Source organism: Emys orbicularis, chromosome 1, assembly GCF_028017835.1.
Source record: "Emys orbicularis isolate rEmyOrb1 chromosome 1, rEmyOrb1.hap1, whole genome shotgun sequence".
Classification (NCBI taxonomy): domain Eukaryota; kingdom Metazoa; phylum Chordata; order Testudines; family Emydidae; genus Emys; species Emys orbicularis.
In genome coordinates this window covers 152,669,434-152,689,841 of record NC_088683.1, presented here as the reverse complement: position 1 = coordinate 152,689,841, position 20,408 = coordinate 152,669,434, and positions in this window count along the sequence as shown.

The window sequence follows — 20,408 nt, the reverse complement described above, 5'->3', positions numbered from 1 at the left end:
CAAGAGGAACTTGAGGTGGTTAATGTAATTGCAGATGACAATTTGGTTGTGGAGACTCCCTTGAGGAGGCACACACGGTATTCATGCAAAATAGTAAAACTCACATAGGCTCAACAGTAAGACTCTCATACAACATAACAAGGGAAAATCCCCACTTTGTCACAACACCTCTCCTAGGTCCTAACATGCAAAGGAACCTGTAACTATGTGATTCCAGTGAATGTGGATTGGAATAATCATTATTGCATGATTAGCCTGTAGCATGTTGCCACTGAGACACTCTGCAACAAAGTGTAATTATACTTAGTCAAAGAAGGAATACTTAGGCATTGTTTCTGCATCCACCAGGTTTGCACAGTATCTCCTGGGATGTGATCATATCCATGTGGACACAGACCTGGGGGAATACTCCTTCCCAACCTCACATATGGTGATCATTGAGCAAGAATCAGCCAGCCAAGCACCTGAGAGAGAATGCTCGGTGCCACCTCAGATCCCTGGCCCACCCTGCCCAGTGTCCCATCTCCAGATGTGGCCATCCCTGATGCTTCAGTTCAGAGGAAGGAGATAAAACAAAAAAACCCAGCATACATTGTGGGGGGAGGGAACCAATTCCTTCCTGACCTCTGTTAGTGACTCATTGAAACCCTGAGGTGTGAGCTTTAGGAAGATTGGTCCTGCTTGGAGCAGGGGGTTGGACTAGATGACCTCCTGAGGTCCCTTCCCACCCTGATATTCTATGATTCTATGAAGATAAGACATAAACCGAACTGAACCTTAGGGTTGTCAAGCCCTACCCCATCACTAGCAACCCCATCATACAATCACACTCATAAATTTGTTCAGCTCTCTCTTAAAACTAATTAAGTTGTTTGTCCCCACAACTCTTATTGGGAGGCTGTGCCAACCTTCCCCCCCCCCCCGATGTTTAGAAACTTCTTCTAATTTCCAGCCTGAATTTGTTCACAGCCAGTTTATACCCAATGTTTTTGTTCCAACGTTGTCCTTTAGCTTAAGTAGCTCTTCATCCTCCCTGGTGTTTACCCCCTAATGTATTTATAGAGCGCAATCATATCCCCTCTCAGCTTTCTGTTGCTAGGCTAAACAAAAAGTCTCTTCTCATCCATTCCCCTGATCATCACAGTAGCTCCTCTCTGCTCCTATTCAAGTTTAAATTAATCTTTCCTGAATACGGGTGACCAGAACTGCACACAGTATTCCAGATGAGGTCTGACCCACGTCTTGTACAATGGCATTAATCAGAGCTGGCCTCAGTGAAATGGTGCCCTGGGTGAACTTATATTATGGCACCCCCGTGGGCACCCCACCCTATCACCCCTGACCCCCACGGCTCCCCCCATCACCCCTGACCCCCACAACTTGCCCCCATCACCTCCAGGCCCCACTGTCTCCCCCACAGCTCTGAGGTTTTTTTGGGGGGGGCAGTGTGTTTGTTGGGAGGAATGTGAGTGTGAGAGAGGGGAGTGTGTGTGTGTGTGCCTGAGTGACTGTGTCAGCGCACTGTCTCTTTAAGAAGAGCATTCAGGAGCCTGAACAGCAGCACTGGCAGCTCCCACTCTGGACCCAGAGGCACCAGCACAGACATGCTCCCCCTGACCCCCACCCCAGCTCAGCAGAGCCGAGCCTGGGTACACAGGTGGGGGAGGGGGATACGCCAACATCGCCCCCCTCCTCCCAGTGGCGTAGCCAGGATCTAAGAGAAGGGGGCGCAAACATAAAAAAGGCGCCCCCCTTGGCTCCTCCTCCGGCCGCTCCGCGCCCCCCCCCCTTGGCTGGCTCCTCCGGCTGTGCCGCCCCCCCCCCTTGGTTGCCGGCCACCAAGCTGCGCCCCCCCCTTGCTCCTCCGGCCACGGCTGCTGGCCCGCCTTGCTGCGCCCCCCCCCTCACGCTGCCTCCTCCAGCTGCGCCCCCCCCACGCTGCCTCCTCCAGCCGCGCCCCCATTGGCTGCCGGCTGCGCTGTGGGCCACCCTGCTGCGCCCCCCCTCGCTCCTCCGGTCATGCCGCCCCCTCCCCATGGCTTCTCTGGCCGTGCTGCGCCCCCTTGCTTGCAGGAGGTTAGCGCCGGCCGGCAGGCACACCGCTTTTTGAAAACGTGCTGAGGGGAAGCAGCCGCTTCCCCTGCACCTCGCTAGCTACGCTACTGCCTCCTCCCCCCACACGCTCTGCACAGCAGACAGGAGGAAGGCTCCAGGTCTGAGCTTGGCCCGGGGCAGCTCCATGGGGGGGGGGGAAGAGGGAGGAGCAGCAATGACTGCAGATGGCAGTGGAGCAGAGGCATCCCTGCTTCAGAGGAGTTACCTGGCTGGTCCATCTGCCCCCCCTGCAGGTCGGTCTGTCCCTCTTCTCCAAACACTGCCGTGCCTGCCTGGCTGCCTCTAAGCCTTGCTGGCTGTCAGCAGGTCAGGTGGGTGGGAGGTACCAGCATGGTGCCTTCTTGAATACCGCGCCCTGGGCGGTGGCCCAGCTTGCCCATCCCTAAAGCAGGATCTGAATAAGTCCCTATGTCTACTGGAAACGTCTCACCTAAGACACCCTAGGATCACATTTGCCTTTTTCACAGCCACATCACATCAGTGGCTCATAGTCATTCTGTGATCGACCCACACAACCGAGTCTCTCTCCTCCTCTGTGGCTTCCAACTGATGAGTCTCCAGCTTGTAGCAGAAATTCTTATTATTAGACCCTAAGAGCATGACCTGGCACTTTGTACTATTGAATTTCATATCCCATTTCTGTCACTCTAGTCTTCAAGGTCATCCAGACCTTTCTGTATAATATTCTGAACCTCCTCTGTATTGACAAAGCCTCACAACTTTGTATCATCAGCAAATTTCATTAGCATTCTCCTGTGTTTTGTGCCAAAGTCATTAATAACATTATTGAAGAAGATTGGTCCCAAGACCAATCCTTGAGGAACTCCACCAGTAACCTCCCTCCAGTCCGATAGTTCACCTTTCAGCACAACTTGTTGCCTTCTCCCCTTTAGCCAATCCCTTATCCACCTTACAATGCTTGGACTGATCCCCATCTTCCCTAATTTAACTAACAACATCCCATGTGGTACCGTGTCAAACGCTTTATTGAAGCCCAAGTATATTAGATCTACTGCACTTTTCTTATCTAAAAAACAATCAGTTATCTTCTCAAACAAGGAAATCAGATTAGTCTGGCATGATCTGCCTTTGCTACACCCATGTTGCATTAAAGCCCTTTGACCATTTACCTCCATTAATTTACTTATTTTTTCCTTCACAATTTGTTCTAAAGCCCTGTGTGTTACTGAGGTCAGACTAGTAGGTCTGTAGTTGCCCGGATGACTTTTTTTCCCTTTCTTAAATATAGATACAACATTAGCTACTGTCCAGTCATATGCTACTACCCTGAACAGATAGATGTATTAAACATCCTTGCTACTAGACTCACAGTCTTGTGAGTCAGTTCTTTCAGTATTTTGGGATGGAAATTATCCAGCCCCCTGATTTGAGAGCATGCAGAACAGAGAAGGAGTTTCATGAGGAACCTGAACACATCACTCAAGCCAAATTCCTTCATGTGACAGATAAGTGGTTTCTGCAGACACAGTGCTTCAAATACTCATAGAATCATGGACATGCAGGGCTGGAAGGGACCTCAGTTGGTCATCAATGACTCTGTTGACAGAGAATCTCTCCAATCACAGAAGAAAACAAAACTAAAAAGTAAACAGCACTGCATGTTTCAGAATTTGGTTTAGCTCTCTGTTACAATCACACTCCAGCAAACAAGAATCAGGGCTTTTTTGTTTGTTGGTGCCTTGTTCCACTCCAAATAGTGGGGCTGTGCTGACAGAAATGGTTACTAACCTGTTCCATAACTGTTGTTCTTCAAGATGTGTTGTACATGGCCACTCCACTTCAGGTGTGTGCACGTCTAGTGCACAGTTGTCAGAAATTTTCCCCTCAGCAGTATCTGTTGGGGTGGCACTGGAGCCCTCTGTTGTTTTGTGCTGCTGTGCAATGGCATAAAGGGCAGAGCTGCCCCCAGCCCCCCTTAGTTCCTTTCTTACGGGACAGACTCCGATATAGCGGGGAAGGAGGGTAGGTCGTGGAATGGACACATGCAACACATCTCAAAGAACAACAGTTACAGAAAATGTTAACAACAGGTTCTTCTTCTTTGAATGATTGCACATGTCCATTCCACTTCAGGTGACTCACGAGTAGTTCCATTTGGAGGTGGGATCTGAGTCTACATGAGTAAAGACTGAAGAACCACATGTCCGAACTTGGCATTATCTCCAGACTGCTGAGAGATGGCATAATGTGAGGCAAAGGTAGGCACTGAAGACCAAGTTGCTGCTTTGCAAATGTCCAGAATAGGCACTTGGGCCAAAAAGGCTGCATAGGCTGCATGTGCCTTTGTTGAATGTGCTAATACTCTGTTTGGAGGGGTTACATCGGCAAAGCTATAGCACAAACGTATGTAAGAGGAGATTCTATGAGAGGAGACCGGACAGTCCTTCATCCAGTCTGAAATTGCCATAAACAACTGTGAAGATGATTGGAATGGTTTAGTCCTGTCCATGTAAAACGCCAATGCTCTCCTGACCGCTAGTGTGTGAAGTCTCTCCTCATCCCTATGAACATGAGGCTGAGGGAAGAAAGTTGCCTGACCCTGATTAATAAGGAAGAGAGACACCACTTTGGATGAGGGCGTAGGCATATCTTGTTCTTGTAGAAGACTGCAGACAGAGGTTCGGACTCTAGAGCTTGTAATTCACTCACTGTCCAGGTTGATGCAAATGCTCCAAACTTTTTAGAAATCTGGCTGTCGTAGGATTGGAGAAAGCTGTGATAGCTGCCAGGTGGACCTTGATGTAACTAATGGCAAGACCTTCCTGTTTCAGGAATTACAAATAGTCCAACACATGATGGATCAGTGCCAGGACAGGAGAAACACCTTTTTGCTGGGACCAGATGTAGAATCTCTTACACTTCACCAGGTAAGTATACCTAGTAGAAGATTTCCTACTATTTAAAAAAAAAATCTTGAACTTCCTTTGAACAAACGTTCTCCTGAGGCGCTAGCCACAGAGCATGCAGGCTGTCTGGTGGAGGCCCTGCAAGTTAGGATGGAGGAGGCTACCATGGTCCTGAGAGATCAGGTCTGGGTCCAATGTAATGTCAATGGAGCTCTATCTGAGAGGGTCAGCAGAGTGAAAAGTCAATGCTGTTGAGGCCATGCTGGAGCTATGAGTCTGACTCAAGCATGTTCTTGCTTGATTTTCAACAACATTCTGGGCAGGAGTGGAACTGGAGGAAATGAGTATAGGAGCTTGTTTGTCCAGGGCAACAGGAAAGCATCCATGAGAGACCCTGGGCTGTGACCTGCTCGAGAGCAAAACTGATGAAACTTCCTGTTGACTTTTGTTGCAAACAGGTCTATTTGGGGAGTGCCCCACCATTGGAAAATGAACCTGGCAACATCTGGGTGGAGGGACCATTTGTGGTAAGAAAGATCTGCTTAATCGGTCTGCCAGATTATTCTGAACACCTGGAAGGTGAGAGGCTTTGAGTGGATTGAGGTGGCAATGCAAAAAGTCCCACAGCCTCACTGACTCTTGGCAATGCTCCTACTAATACAGCCCAATATGCCGTTAGCCTTCTTGGCAACAAGGGCACACTGTTGACTCATATCCAGCTTCTCGTCCACTGTAATCCCCAGGTCCTTTACTTCAATACTGCCGCTTAGCCAGTTGGTCCCCAGCCTGTAGCAGTGCATGGGATTCTTCTGTCCTAAGTTCAGGACTCTGCACTTGTCCTTGTTGAACTTCATCAGATTTCTTTTGGCCCAATCCCCCAATTTGTCTAGGTCACTCTGGACCCTATCTCTACCCCCCAGCATATCTACCTCTCCCCCCAGTTTAATGTCATATGCAAACTTGCTGAGGGTGCAATCCATCCCATCATCCAGATCATTAATCAAGATGTTGAACAAAACCAGGCCCAGGACTGACCCCTGGGGCACTCCACTTGATACCGACTGCCAACTAGACATCGAGCTGTTGATCACTACTCGTTGAGCCCGACAATCTAGCCAGCTCTCTATCCACTTTACAGTCCATTCATCCAATCCATACTTTTTTATCTTGCTGGTAAGAATATTTTGAGAGACCGTATCAAAAGCTTTGCTAAAGTCAAAGGATATCATGTCCACTGCTTTCCCCATATCCACAGAGCCAGTTATCTCATCATAGAAGGCAATCTGGTTGGTCAGGCATGACTTGCCCTTGGTGACTCCATGTTGACTGTTCCTGATCACCCTCCTCTCCTCCAAGTGCTTCAAAATGGATTCCTTGAGGACCTGCTCCATGATTTTTCCAGGGACAGAGGTGAGGTCTGTAGTTCCCCGGATTCTCCTTCTTCCCTTTTTTAAAGAGTCTTGCATCTGTGCACTATGTTTGCCTTTTTCCAATCGTCCGGGACATCCCCTGATCACCATGAGTTTTCAAAGATAATGGCCAATGGCTCTGCAATCACATCAGCCAAGTCCCTCAGCACCCTCGGATGCATTGCATCCGGTCCCATGGACGTGTGCATATCCAGCTTTTCTAAATAGTCCTTAACCTGTTCTTTCACCACTGAGGGCTGCTCACCTCCTCCCCACACTGTGCTGCCCACTGCAGCAGTCTGGGAGCTGACCTTGTCTGTGAAAACTGAGGCAAAAAAGCTTTGAGTACTTCAGCTTTTTCCACATCATCTGTCACTAGGTTGCCTCCTAAGTTCCCTGTAAGCTGTGCAGCAGCCTATTTAGTGCTGCACATGTGCTCAGGGAACCCGCCCGGGGACCTGCTGTGGCCGGGGGAGGGGTGCCCCTCCCTTGGCCCCCACTGAGCCCGGCTCCCCAACTCCCCTGGCCTCAACTGTGCTGCGGCGCAGTCTGGGGCGGCCCATCCCCAGGCGTGGCCAGGGCACTCAGACCTCCTGGGGCGGCACGACCAGAGCAGCCCGGACCCAGCTGCGACCAGGGAGGCCCAGCCTGGACCCAGGCACGGGTGGAGCAGCCCTCCCCTGGCCTGGACCTGCTGGGGCTGGGGGGATGGTATGCCTATCCTGCAGCCCCAGCCCCAGAGCTGCTGCGGCAGGAAGAGGCACCTCTCCCCCCAGTCCAGGTACTGTTGCTGCGGGGAGAGAGAGCTGCAGGGAGTCCTCTCTCCCTGCTGTAGCTCCTGAGCACCCTCCTGCACCCCAAATCCTGCACCCCCACCCAGAGCCCTCGCCCCCTGCACGCAACTCTCTGCCCCAGCCCTGAGCCCCTCATCCCCGGCCCCACCCCAGAGCCCTCACCCCCCAGCCAGAGCCCTCAAACCTCTGCACCCCAATCCTCTGCCCTAGCCCTGAACCCCCTCCCACACTCCGAACCCCTCGGCCCCACCCCCACCACATGCATTTTGTTATGTGCACCAATATGGAGGTGATGTGTACATCACCTTCATATTGGTGCACATGGGTGGGAAAAATTAGAGGGAACACTGGTTGCCTCCTCCATTCAATAAGGGTCCCACACTTTCCCTGACCTTCTTGTTGCTAAGGTAGTTGCCATGGTAGGATGGGCCTTCAGGTCTAAAGCAATGGCCAGCATCATCTGCAGTCATAACTGGGGAAGGAAGGTCTTGGCTTTCGTAGAGTCCAAGGCTGCTTCTATAAACTCTGTCTCTTGTATAAGAGACAGGATTGACTTCGCTGTGTTGATGAACAACCCTAATGCATTGAAGGTGGATTGGACAACAGTCATGTTGGACATCACCTAAGCCTTGGACCATCCAAGAGGGAAACACTTGAATTCCCAATTTTCTGAGGAACACTGGCACCACTGCCCTCTACTTTATGAACACATGTGGGGCTGCAGACAGGCTAAATGGTAAGACTGCAAACTGATAGCGGCACTGGTTGACCAAAAACCTGAGGAATTTCCTGTGGCTTTGATGTTTTGCCACATGCAAATATGCATCCTTTAAGTCGAGGGTGGCATACCAGTCTTCAGGATCCAGGGAGGGAATAACAGAAGCCAGAGGGACCACATAAAACTTTATTTTCTTTAGCTATCTGTTGCGATCTTGCAGGCCTAGAATGAGTCTGAGACCCTCTTTTGCTTTTAGAATTAGGAAGTATTGAGAATAAAATTCCTTTCCTCTGTGAAATGGAGGACCTTCCGTTATGACTCCCAACCAGAGGAGAGATTGCACCTTCTGAAGGAGAACTACCTCTTGACCGTGGCCCCTGAAAAGGGATGAGGAAAGGAAGTAAAATGGGAGGATAGAAATAAATTGAAGGATGTATCCCAATTAAGTCTATACTTAAGACCCACTGGTCTTCAGTGATGCAGGATCAAGCATTTAAGTAGTGGGATAACCAGTTGGAAAAACAGGGGTAGAAAAGGTTTGCACTCTGGAAGGTGGTAGGCTGTCCTTGACAAACACATCAAAATGTTTGCTTAGAACTGTCATTCTGTCTGTCTGAACTAGGAGCTGCTGCAGAAAACAAAAGGGTTGGTCTTCTATAACCACCAATCTTTTTTCTCACTAGGTCCTGGTTCTGAGGCATGAAAGAAGGATAATATGGCTGTGGAGGCGAGATCTGCTTTTTCTTTGGGGAAGGTGTATCAATGCCCAAAGATTTGAATATCGCCCTGGAATCCTTGAGTCTATGCAGCTTGTCATCAGTCTGCTTAGAGAAGAGCAATGACCCGTCAAAGGGCTGTAATACTTTGGTCTCATTTTGGTTGTTGGGTTTAGTGAGCAGATGCTGGGTGGTGCTGGTGGCCTGTGATATACAGGAGCTCAGACTAGATGATCTGGTGGGCCCTTTTGGCCTTAAACTCTATGTATCTAAAAGGTTGCAGGAGCAGTGGGTGCTGGAGGAGCCAGATCCACATAGAACTCTGTTTGGATGTGTGAATTGACAAAGACATGGAAAATGGTCCCACAGTCAGACAGAGCCTTCCTGTTAAGCTTCCTGTTCCTGGACTGATCCACAGCCATCTTAGTCAGTGCCAGGAGGAGGTCCCAGGACTATGTGGGACCTTAGATCAAGTGGGCAAAAATAAACAGATGAAAGGAAAATTGCAGCCCCAGCCTCTCACTACAAAGGGTTGGATGTTGGAGGAATCCATGAAATACAGTAGCAATGTGCCTATGCTCACAACTCCATGGAGGATCTGCCAGCTTACATCACTGATGGATGGTGGAACCAGGATGGAATATATGCTCTCCTACCAGGGGCCCTCCATCCACTTGGGTCCCTGGGGGAGGGAGTGCAAAAGAGCAAGGAAATGGATGATATGGAGCATTCAATGTATGAAGATGTCCCCTGGGCATGGCTGTGAGGCCTGCTCAGGTGATGTGTGGAGAGCAGCTGCGGGGAGTTGTCATGGAGCCAAGGCCTGACTGACTCCAGCAGCTAGGAGAGAAGGGTGGGTTGGATAAGTCTTCTCAGGGGACCCATTTGAGGAATGTGAGAGAGGTAGGGGACAGGGCAGCTTTCACTGCCTAGAGCATACAACAGGAAATGTGAGTGTGGTGGGCAGCCCCATGCACTGTGCAAGCATGGTGGGGACCATCCAGTCTTGCCAGCTGTAACTTATGAAAGGGAATATATGACAGGGTTGCCTGCAAAAGCAGAGGATTGGACTCAGTGATCCAAGAAATCCCTTCTGGTCCTGTGTCCCTCTATAGTCCAGGAACTCTTGATTCTGAGGACCAACTTCTGGTCAACTGAAGAGACCACCACCAGCACATGAAGCTGGAGATTGGGCAGGAGGGGCTCTAGGAGAAAATCCTCAACTCTCAGTGGCTACAGAGGACCTGGCTGCGGAGACCAGCTTTCAGGTCCTGGTAGAAGGCTGGCAACTGTGAGAGGTCTAATGGGAGACCCCTTGGGTTGAAGTCAAAGAATAGCTGGTCATTTCAGAGCCCTCAGAAACAGTGGAGAAAAGCATGCTCCATGCGGGACTAGAAGCATCCTACAGGAGCTCTGCAGGACCTGTGTAAAGTACAGTCTGACCTGTCACAGCTGGACTGAGGTCTGCCCACTTGGGACAGTAGTCACGAAGCAGGAGTTGGAGGAATCGCAAGTGCCAGGTCCTGTAAGGAAGAGTCTGGGTCAGAGTCAGAGACTGGAGATCAGAGGTAGTTACCAGGCTGGAATCAGGAGGCATGCATCAGGATCAGAGTCAAGCTGGAGTAAGAGACAGGCGATCAAGCAAAGTCTAGCATTACAGCAGGCCAAAGTCTGTACAGCTGGCCAGGCAACTTGCTGGGGCAACCTCTGGGGTTAAATAGGGTGCTTGGCCAATCAGAGGGCTGCAGGGTACCATCACTCTGGGTCTTTTGGGAGATATCTTGCGGTGCCTATTCTCCACAGTGCTCCCTGGCTCTCTCTCTACACGGCCTCCTGGTGGCACTGTGGGAACATCAACTGTTCTAGTCTCTGCAGACCTGGGTTCTAGTCCCTGGTTCTTTACAGCCTGAAAGCCCTACTCTCTCAGAGTAGGCCTGGCTTTGAACAAAGACCAGGCCCTGTTCACCCTCTCCCTGAGGGAGGATTAAAGGCACCATGGTCAGAAGGAATCCAGGACCTATCTGTTGAGACTAGCTAAGGTGTTTGGCACCCTCCCTTGTTGGAGAAGTCCTTCCATGCCTGTAGTCAGCTGAAAGGTGAATAGCAAATACTTTAATGGGCTTGTTATCTAGCATACAAAAACTACAAGTTGTTACATTTGTGTATATTAAGGGTGTGGTATTATATCAAAACTGATATTATGTAATTAAAATCTGTATTATAATGATGCATATAGACAAGGAGGCAGAATTAAGGTTGCTTATTCAAACTTTTCTTTAGCATTTTCTGACTTTTCAGTGTTTATATTCATAACTAATATATTAATAACATATTTTTGTATTTTAATTGTCTAGGGTGTCTTTCCTCAAGAAAAAATGAACAAAGAAATTATCCCAAGTGTTTCAGCTGCATAGATATAATCCAATTTGAATCCTTCTGTACACTGTTGTAAGCTAAAGTTATTACAGTTATTTGCAGGGTGCTTATGCTAGGATGGCATATAGATTGATTTATAAATTTTTTATGCAATGGGATCTGAGCCACTGAAATGCAATATCGTTAGAGCAAGAGACAAGCAACATCAAAATCTAGGTTTATCAAAGGCCTCTGAAAGCAATTGTAACAACATCCTGTCTCTAGGTGGAAAGTACCAGATTCTGTAGGCTGGGAATATCAGGCCAGGTCAACAACTGAATCATCAGTAAGAGCAGCCCAGCAGCCTAAAAAGCTGGGCTAGAACAGGATAGGTTACGTCACATGTTGACTCAAACTGGGCAGGAGTTGTCTCTCTTTCTGGGCCATACAGGTAGGAACCACACTGCCCAGACTCCAGGTTGAGTCAGTAGAGGCAATGCTGAGTTTGTTTCTGCATGGCACTGACAACACACGATTGTTACAACCCTGATACGCCTACACCCTCTGTACCCTCTGGGATCCAGCCATGGTTCTCAAACTGGTCCAGCCGGATGACTTTAGGGTCATGGCACCCTTGAGTACGTCGGATCTGGCAGGCGACACCTGCCTTCCAGGAGGGCATCAGGGCAGAAAAGAAGACCTGGTACTCGCTGTCAGACAGTGGGCTGCCTGGAACCAGGGATGACATGCTGCAGACAGGCTGCACCATGGGGAGCAGAAGTCCTGTGGAGAAAGCAGGACAGGGATGAGTACAGCCATCAGTGACTCAAGGACATAGAGAAGCACTTCATAGACCTGTCAGTCCCCATGTCCTCACTCGCTTCCCCAACTTCTAGATCAGCCCAACAAGCCCATCCAGACTGAGGTTCCCACCTGTTCCCCATGTTGGCTGGACCACAATGGTGCCTTAGAAATGAAACACAAAAACCTCAAGCCAGCCAGTTTCCCCCAGATCTGGGTGAGTCTGGTCTAGAGCTGGTCCCTTTGAGGTAAAAGGCTTCATATCTCATTCCATAACCACCCAGTCCTCCAGACCTGGGGCTGCACTGAAACCAGTGCCCTACAGGTGAAAGGCTTTTTTATCCCATTCCTTAATCTCCCTGAGTCAGCCAGTTCTTTTAACCCATTTTCCACCAGCTGTGCCCTACCGCACTGCAACCTGCTTAGCAATACAGGCTCTGATCCTGTAGAATTTGTGCCCCATTCCCTAACCATGTGTCCCATCCTAGGAGTTTTGAGACTTCATAACAGTAAGAAAACAGAGGGCAAAGTACATGTGCAGCAATGGGGCCATCTTGTTCCCCATGTTGGGTAGTGCCATTCAAGAGCGAAGATCTTGAAGATCCATTCCCATGGGGATGAGGGAGGGATACCAGGAGTATATTCCCTGTGGGGAGAGATGGCAGAGGTACATTCTCTTCAGGGATACTCAGGGACAACAACAGAATTTCCTGGGTTCAGGGATTTGATGCGACACCTTATAGGTGTGGAAGCAGAGAAAGAACTGACAGGAAGGGGATTGCAATGCATGACAGTTTGTTAGCAAGAGTCAGGCTAACTGTAACCCCAATAACGCGAGATTTGTAGAAGCGAGGAATGTGTGAGGCGAGTGGGAAAGAACTGTGTGAGAAGTTGTTGCGACCTTGTGTAGATAATGTGTAGATAATATGGAATGTAGACTAAGAGTCTACATTAGTGAGCAAAACAAGATATCAGAATGACCTATGTATAAACAAAATGCAGCTGTTGCTCATTATTGTCTGTAACAAAAGGTATAAATGCTTGCTGTAATTGTTTACCTGTTGAGAGACCTGTTTAGCTCTCTCCCTCTATGCAATTGATAGAGAGAAAATAAAGTATCTGACTTGCTGTACCCAAACAAAAAGTGAGAACTCTGTTATTCTCTGACAATTTGGGGGCTCGTCCAGGATTTGAACCCGGGACCTCTCTGACATAGGGAAGAGGCAGCCAACACATCAGAGGTGAGGGGTTCTTGTGAGGTGCAGACACAGGTCACTTACCCACCAGGAGGGCCCTAGGCAGAGACTGGAACCTCAGCATTTTCTTCTCTTTAACTCCAGTGCCTGCAACTCCCAACCAACTCCTCCCATTTCAAAGGCCAACATGGAGGCTGTCGGAATGAGAATATGGTGACCTCATAGTCAGAATCCTAGAGGAGCCACAGTGAGGGTGGAGGTCAAAGGGATCAAGAACAATGTAGAAATGATCAGAAAAGGGAGTCAAGGGTGATCAAGGGGGTCAAGTGGCAGGCAGAGAGGGGCACAGATGAAAAGAGGAAATCCAGGAGGGGAAAGGGTTTGGGGAACATGGAAGATGAGAGGAAAAAGGAGAGGATTTGTGATGGGCAGCAAGGTTGGAGGCACTATGGGGGATGAGAAGCTTGGGGAAGTCATGGGAAGAGTGGGAACTGGAAGGAAAACAAACCAGGGATATGGGGGAAGAGAGGAATACAGGCAGATGAGATGGGGAATCCAGGATGGAATGAAGGCATGGGGAATGAGAAGGATGGAGACAGGGATTAGGGAGAGCTGGGGAGAACAGTGAGGAAAGGGCATGTGAACAGAGGTGTTTGGCTAGAAAGTAAACCAGGAGGCAGCAGAGGCAGACACACTCTAGAGCTACCCCTTCCTCCCACCCACACTCCCTAGTGATCAGACTAGGATAGACTACAAATGTTTGTAGCCAGGAACATTTGAGGAGTGTCCTGACTAGCAGCCCACACAAAAGTGTTAACTACCCCCGGTTAACTGAGAATCAATTAACTCCAGGTAAAAAACCCTAGAAAAAACAAGCCCTGTAGGTACCTCCTTAGGTACCTAAGTTTCCACAGATAAAGTTCCCTAGATGCCTAAATGTCTCCTGGTGGGCATATGTGATCCCACCTAAGTCCTCACACCACTGAGCAGAGTGGCGGGGCAACATCCTTCTTTAGTCTGGCCTCCTGCTCCTCAAAAGTTTCTTCCTGAGATTCTGGGGCTCTGGAGATAGAGGCTGAAGGTGATTGCCTTGCTGTCTTTCTATAGGAGACAATAGAGAACCTAGAACAGTGATCTCCAACCCTTTTACGCCCAAGATCACTTTTTGAATCTAAGGGCAACCCAGGATCTACCCCGCCCCTTCCCCAAGGCCTTGCCCCTTCCCCAAAGCCCCGCCCACTCCATTCCCCCCCCCCCCCCCCCCGTTGCTCACTCTCCCCTACCCTCACTCACTTTCACCAGGCTGGGGTAGAGGGTTGGCGTTCAGGAGGGGGAGGGGGTGTGGGCTCTGGGCTGGGGCCAAGGAGTTCTCAGTGTGGGAGGGGGCTCTGGGCTGAGCCTGGGGCAGGGGGTTGGGGTACAGGAGGGGGTTCAGGGTGCAGAAGGGGGTATGGGGTGCTGGCTGCAGGAGAGGGTTGGGGTGCAGGAGGGGGGTGGGGTGCTGGCTCTGGGAGGGGGCTCAGAGTGGGGCTCGGGGTGCAGGAGGGTTTGGGGTGCTGGCTCCGGAAGGGGGCTCAGGGATGAGGATTGGGATGCGGCCTCCCGCCGGGCAGCACTTACCTCTGGTGGCTCCTGGTCGGCGGCATAGGGTGGCTGCAGCTAAGGCAGACTCCCTGTCTACCCCGGCCCCACACCGCTCCCGGAAGGGGCCAATGCACCCCTGCGGCCCCTGGGGGGGAGCAGGGGTCACATGGCTCCGTGCACTGCCCCTCTCTGCAAGCACCGCCCCCACAGCTCTCCTGGCCAATGGGAGATGCGGGGGCGGTGCTTGCAGGCAGGAGCAGCAAGCAGAAGGAGACCCCTGCTCCCCCCCTCCCGGGGCTGTGCTGGCTGCTTCCGGGAACGGCGTGGGCCGGGGCAGGCAGGGAGTCTGCCTTAGCTGCAGCTACACTACGCCGCCGGAGATCGCGATCAACTGGGAGATCCTCTAGGATCAACAAGTCAATCGTGATCGACAGATTGGTGACCACTGACCTAGAAGGATAAGTTCTGTAGGCTGCCCATGGGTCCAAGTATAGCCACTGGGGTGGAGGAAAGGGCATGGGTCGTGGCACCCATGGGTGCCCATACCAGGTAGGTTAAAGCTCCATACGTGGCTGCAGTTGACAAGCCCCTGATTGTTGTACAGCTGAGCTGTGGTGCAAGGCTAAGGAGAGGTGGTCATGCTCCTCACTGTCTTCGCTGGAGAAAGATGGAGCTGACAGGGAAGCTGGTGGTGAGTGTCCTGGTGCCGATGGTGATCCTGGAGACCAAGATGCAGTCAGTACCAGAGCACTGGTACCGAGCAGTGGAGACTCTGGTGTCTCAGTAACTAGAAGGTCTCTGGAGAAACAAAACTCCTGCAGTACCGTGATGGTTGGTACTGCTAGGGATGGTCAGTGCTGGCCCATCAGTACCAAGGGAGTCAGTGGGGCTAAGGCCTCTTGTGTGATGAGCAGTCAGAAGAGGGCTCCTTCCTTGATACCGTAGTCTTATGCATCAGCACCAATTTTGCAGAGGTGGTACGATCTTTGCTTTTAGCTCTGACAGACTGTGCCGATGCTTTTGAGCCTGTGCCCCTCAGGTCTTTAGGCTTGATGGTGGTACTTGTACCCGAGGAACTGTGAGCCTCGTGGGTACCATGGCGCAGTGGTGCCTGTGCCAAAATGACTGATTGTGCCGGAGATCTCCTTTGACCAATCAAGAGATCAGTTCGGGGACTTGTGGCCCTCTTCTTAGAAGTCTTTGAGGGGAGTCAGAAGATTTTCTTAGGCTCTCCTTCCATGGAAGTTGATGGTCTCAGTACTGATAGGGTGACCAGATGTCCCAATTTTATAGGGACAGTCCTGATTTTGGGGGCTTTTTCTTATATAGGCACCTATTACCCCCCACCCCGTCCTGATTTTTCACACTTGCTATCTGGTCACCCTAAGTAGTGACCATTGCTCTGGGGGAGTCTCGGGACCAGGATCAGAAGATCAGATGGAACTCTCCATCACGGGTAGCTTAAGTTTTAACTCATGCATTCTGGCCTTCAATTTTTGGCAGAAGGTGCACTACTGAGAAACATGCACCTCTCTGAGGCACCAAATACAGCATGAGTTACCATCACTGATCGTTATTGCGTCCCAACAGGAGACGCAATGTTTGAACCTGGAGGAGCCAGGCATAGCCCCAGATGGGGAGTTGGTCCCCCCCCAAAAAGGGGGGGGGGAAAACGTGTCAACAAGACCAGGGAGAAAAAATGAAAGTATATACTTTTTTTTTTTTTTTTAAACAGGGAAAATTTTAAAACAGAAACTCTACTAGATGCTATGAAAAATGGAAATTCTACTGGCTATTATAAATTCAAGGCAAACTGCAAACTAAATCATGCAGTCTCAGGCCAAGGGTGGCTGAGAAGGAGCTGGGGGCAGTTTGCCCACGCAGCGCTAGATAGCCTCGAGGCAAGGCATGAGACAGGGAGAGTGCATGTGTGAGCCGAACGGACACTATCTAAAATCTCTGATCAGAGGCACAGAGACACAGACACACCTACAGTGGAGCACCCATAGGGATACTACTCAAAGAATAGTATGTGATCGTGTAATAAAAGACTATCACAATGCATACACACAAGGGGGCTGAATTAAGATTGCCCAGGCAACTGTTCATTTGGTATTTTCTAATATTGGAGTGCTTGAGTTTGCAACCTAAAAACATTTTTTAACAATGGGAGGGAGAGTTTTGTGTGTACACACACACACCTGCAATGATTTATATTATACACATATATAGATAGATGTTAAAATGGAGTTAAGGTTGAGAATACATATAATTAATTTAATGTAAAACACAGATGTAATTATTCCCAAAACATTATAAAGCCAAGAAATTCAAAAGTTAAGGTTACATTAAAAAAAATCCAAACATGTTCAAGTATGGAAATGCATAGGTCAGTCATCCAAATGACCTTAATTCTGCTCCACAGCAACACTAATGCAATAACCATATGTTTAAGGCATGTTAGTGTTTGTGATACAAATCTGAATGAAACTAAATTTAAATACACAGTTGATTTTTTTCCATTACAGTAGCACTACAGGACAGTCACCATAGTTGAAGTATCAACCTTTCATTATTTATTTTAACTTCTATGGCCAGATCCCCTGAAATGCTATGGCTGCATTATGTCACCTTGCAGCAGTGCAAAGCACCCATAACATACTGGATAATTAGACTGAGTGTACACAGACACACAGACTTTCCCCTCCCTCCTGCCCTCCACATTCCCCTGCATGCACATACAACCCTCTACTGCCTTTCTTATAGAGTAGACCTTGTGTAACAGTTAGCTTTAAAAAAAAAAAAAAGTACTAAAAATTAAGGGTAATTTTTGTCATTATTCTTCATAGCTCAAAGTTTCTCCTTCAGCAGAAAAATCCTCTATTTCATCCAATTCTACTAAGAACTGATCTTTCAAAATGGCCATTCTCTCTACAGTTTTCAATAGGACTGAGGCCACAGGTTGCCATCAAATAAGATGTTCTCTTTCAAAATGGCCACCCCCTCATTGTTCCAAATAGGAGTTAAAACAATCTGCCCTGACCAAAGATGGTGGCTCACTATACTTTCAGGAGATAGACAGGGAAACTGTGAAGTGCAGTGAATGGAGGCAGTGAGCATAGTTGCTAAGGGCAGCCTGTGGTCTCAGTTCCATTGGGAACAATAGAATATGGCAGTCATTTTGATAGAGGGCAATTTTTGGGGTAGAATTTTCTGTAATACAATATTATCCGTAAGCTACTGCTGAAGGAGCAACTTTCACTTTTGAAGAATGGCAAAAAATGACCATTAATTCTAAAATGTCTACAAATGTAGCCAATACACAAGATTGTAGTGATTTTAGCTACATAGGGAAATTGAAAAGTCTGCATTACTAGATTACTCTCATCATCTGGGACTGAAGATCACACACAGTGTTAAATTTCAAGGACTCACTTTAAAATTAATAATTTACAATTAAATACATTAGGTTGAGCTCTCAGAAAATACATCCTATAAAAAGTATAGGAAGTAATTTTAATAAAATGTGTTAATGACTTTACAGATTCACAGAATTTAAGTCCACAAGGGATCATTCAATCATCTAGTCTGCCATCCTGTACAACACAGGCCACAGAATTACATTCACTTACCCCTGTATTGAACCCAATAACCTGTGCTGAATTAAACCTTATCTTCCTGAAAGTCATTCAGGCTTAATTTGAAGTATTCAAAAGATAGAGAATCCATCACTTCTCTTGTTAGTTTGTTGCAATGGTAAAGCACTCTCACTGTTAAAAATGTATGCCTTACCTATAGTTCGAATTTGGCTTCACCTTCCAGTCATTGGTTCTTGATGTCTTTCTCTGTTAGATTAAAGAGCCCTTTGGTACCATATTTTCTCCCCATGAAGGTTCTGATAAAACTATAATCAAGGACCTCTTGATTTCCTTTTTGATAAATTACATCTCTTTCTCTCTCTCACTGTATTTTCTCAAGCCCTCAAATAATTTTGTGGCTCTTCTCTGCACCCTCTCCAATTTTCAACATATTATACAGTGATCAAATCACCACCCTAGTTCTACTCACTTGTTTATATATCTAAGAATCACACAGTCCTTTTTACTACAACACTACACTGGGTGTTCACGCTGAGTTGCTTGTCCACTACAATCTCTAAATGCTTTCCGGTCACTACTGTCCAGGATACAGTCCCCTATTTTGTAAGTATGGCTAATACTCCTTGTTTCTCAATGTTTGACATTTCATTTGGCTATATTAAAATCAATTGTTTGAATGAATTACCCACTCATCCAGATCACTCTGTATGACTGCCCTCCATCATCATTAGGTATTTACCACTCCATTAGTCTTTATGGGATTTGCAAATTTTATCAGCTGTGATTTTATATTTACCTCCAGATCACAGATTAAAAGGTTGAATAGGATTAGAGCTAGAACCTGTTCCCTGTGGAACCCCACTAAAAACACCTCTCTATAATGATTCCCCACTGGCCGCTACTTTTTGAGATCTTCCAGTTAGCCAGTCCTTAATCCATTTAACACGTGCTTTATTGATACTGTATTGTGCATTTTTTAATCAGAATGTCAAAAGTCTATTAACACATATGTAGTTACCAGAGTTACTTTTATCAAACAAATTTGTAGTCTCATCAAACAATGAAATCAGGCTTTGTTTGAGAAGACCTATTTTCCATAAAACCAGGTTGACTGGTTTTATTTCCATCCTGTACGTTTTTTAAAATTGAAACCCACAACAGCTTTTCCATAATTATGCCCAAGACTGATGTCAGGCTTGTGACGGTTCGGTCACAGAGACCCCCTTGGGACTGTCACCTGACGTGCTGGAATTACCTCTGAGCCCGTTTTCCCTGCCAGCTTGGGACTCCAGAACCCTGCCTTGTTGAGCCAGACATGCTAGCCTGCTGCAACACAGACCCAGGTGTGGTCCATGCCCCCAAAGCTGCAGACTTTAACTAAAAACTGCTCAGCAGGTTATTTGCCTTCAGCACCCAGACACCCCGCTCCCAATGGGATCCAAACCCCAAATAAATCCGTTTTACTCTGTATAAAGCTTATACAGGGTAACCTCCTAAATTGTCCGCCCTCTATAACACTGATAGAGAGATATGCACAGCTGTTTGCTCCCCCAGGTATTAATCACTTACTCTGGGTTCATTAATAAATGAAAGTGATTTTATTAAGTATACAAAGTAGGATTTAAGTGGTTTCAAGTAAAAACAGGTAGAACAAAGTAAGTCACCAAGCAAAATAAAGCAAAAACACACCAGTCTAAGCCCAATACATTAAGAAACTGATTACAGGTAAATCTCACCCTCAGAGATGTTCCAATAAGCTTCTTTCACAGACTAGACTCCTTCCTAGTCTGGGCCCAAACCTTTCCCCTGGAACAGACCTTGTTAGTTCCAGCAGGCATCTTAGGTGTAAAGCAGGGGCTCTCTCATGACTAGTAGCCCCCTTTGTTTTGCTCCACCCCCTTTTATAGCTTTGGCACACGCCGGGAATCTTTTGTCTCTCTGGGTCCCCACCCCTCCTTCTAAATGGAAAAGTACCATATTTAAGATGGATTTCATTATCAGGTGACATGGTCACATGTCACTATAAAACCTCATTCTTCATTACCCACGGGCTGACCCACAGGTACACAGGAAGGCTTGCAGGTAAATAAACCATCCACAACCAATTGTTCTAGTCAATGGGAGCCATCAAGATTCTAAACCACCATTAATGGCCCACACTTTCCATAATTACAATAGGACCTCAGAGTTATACTTCATATTTCTAGCTTCAGATACAAGAATGATACATGCATACGAATAGGATGAACACACT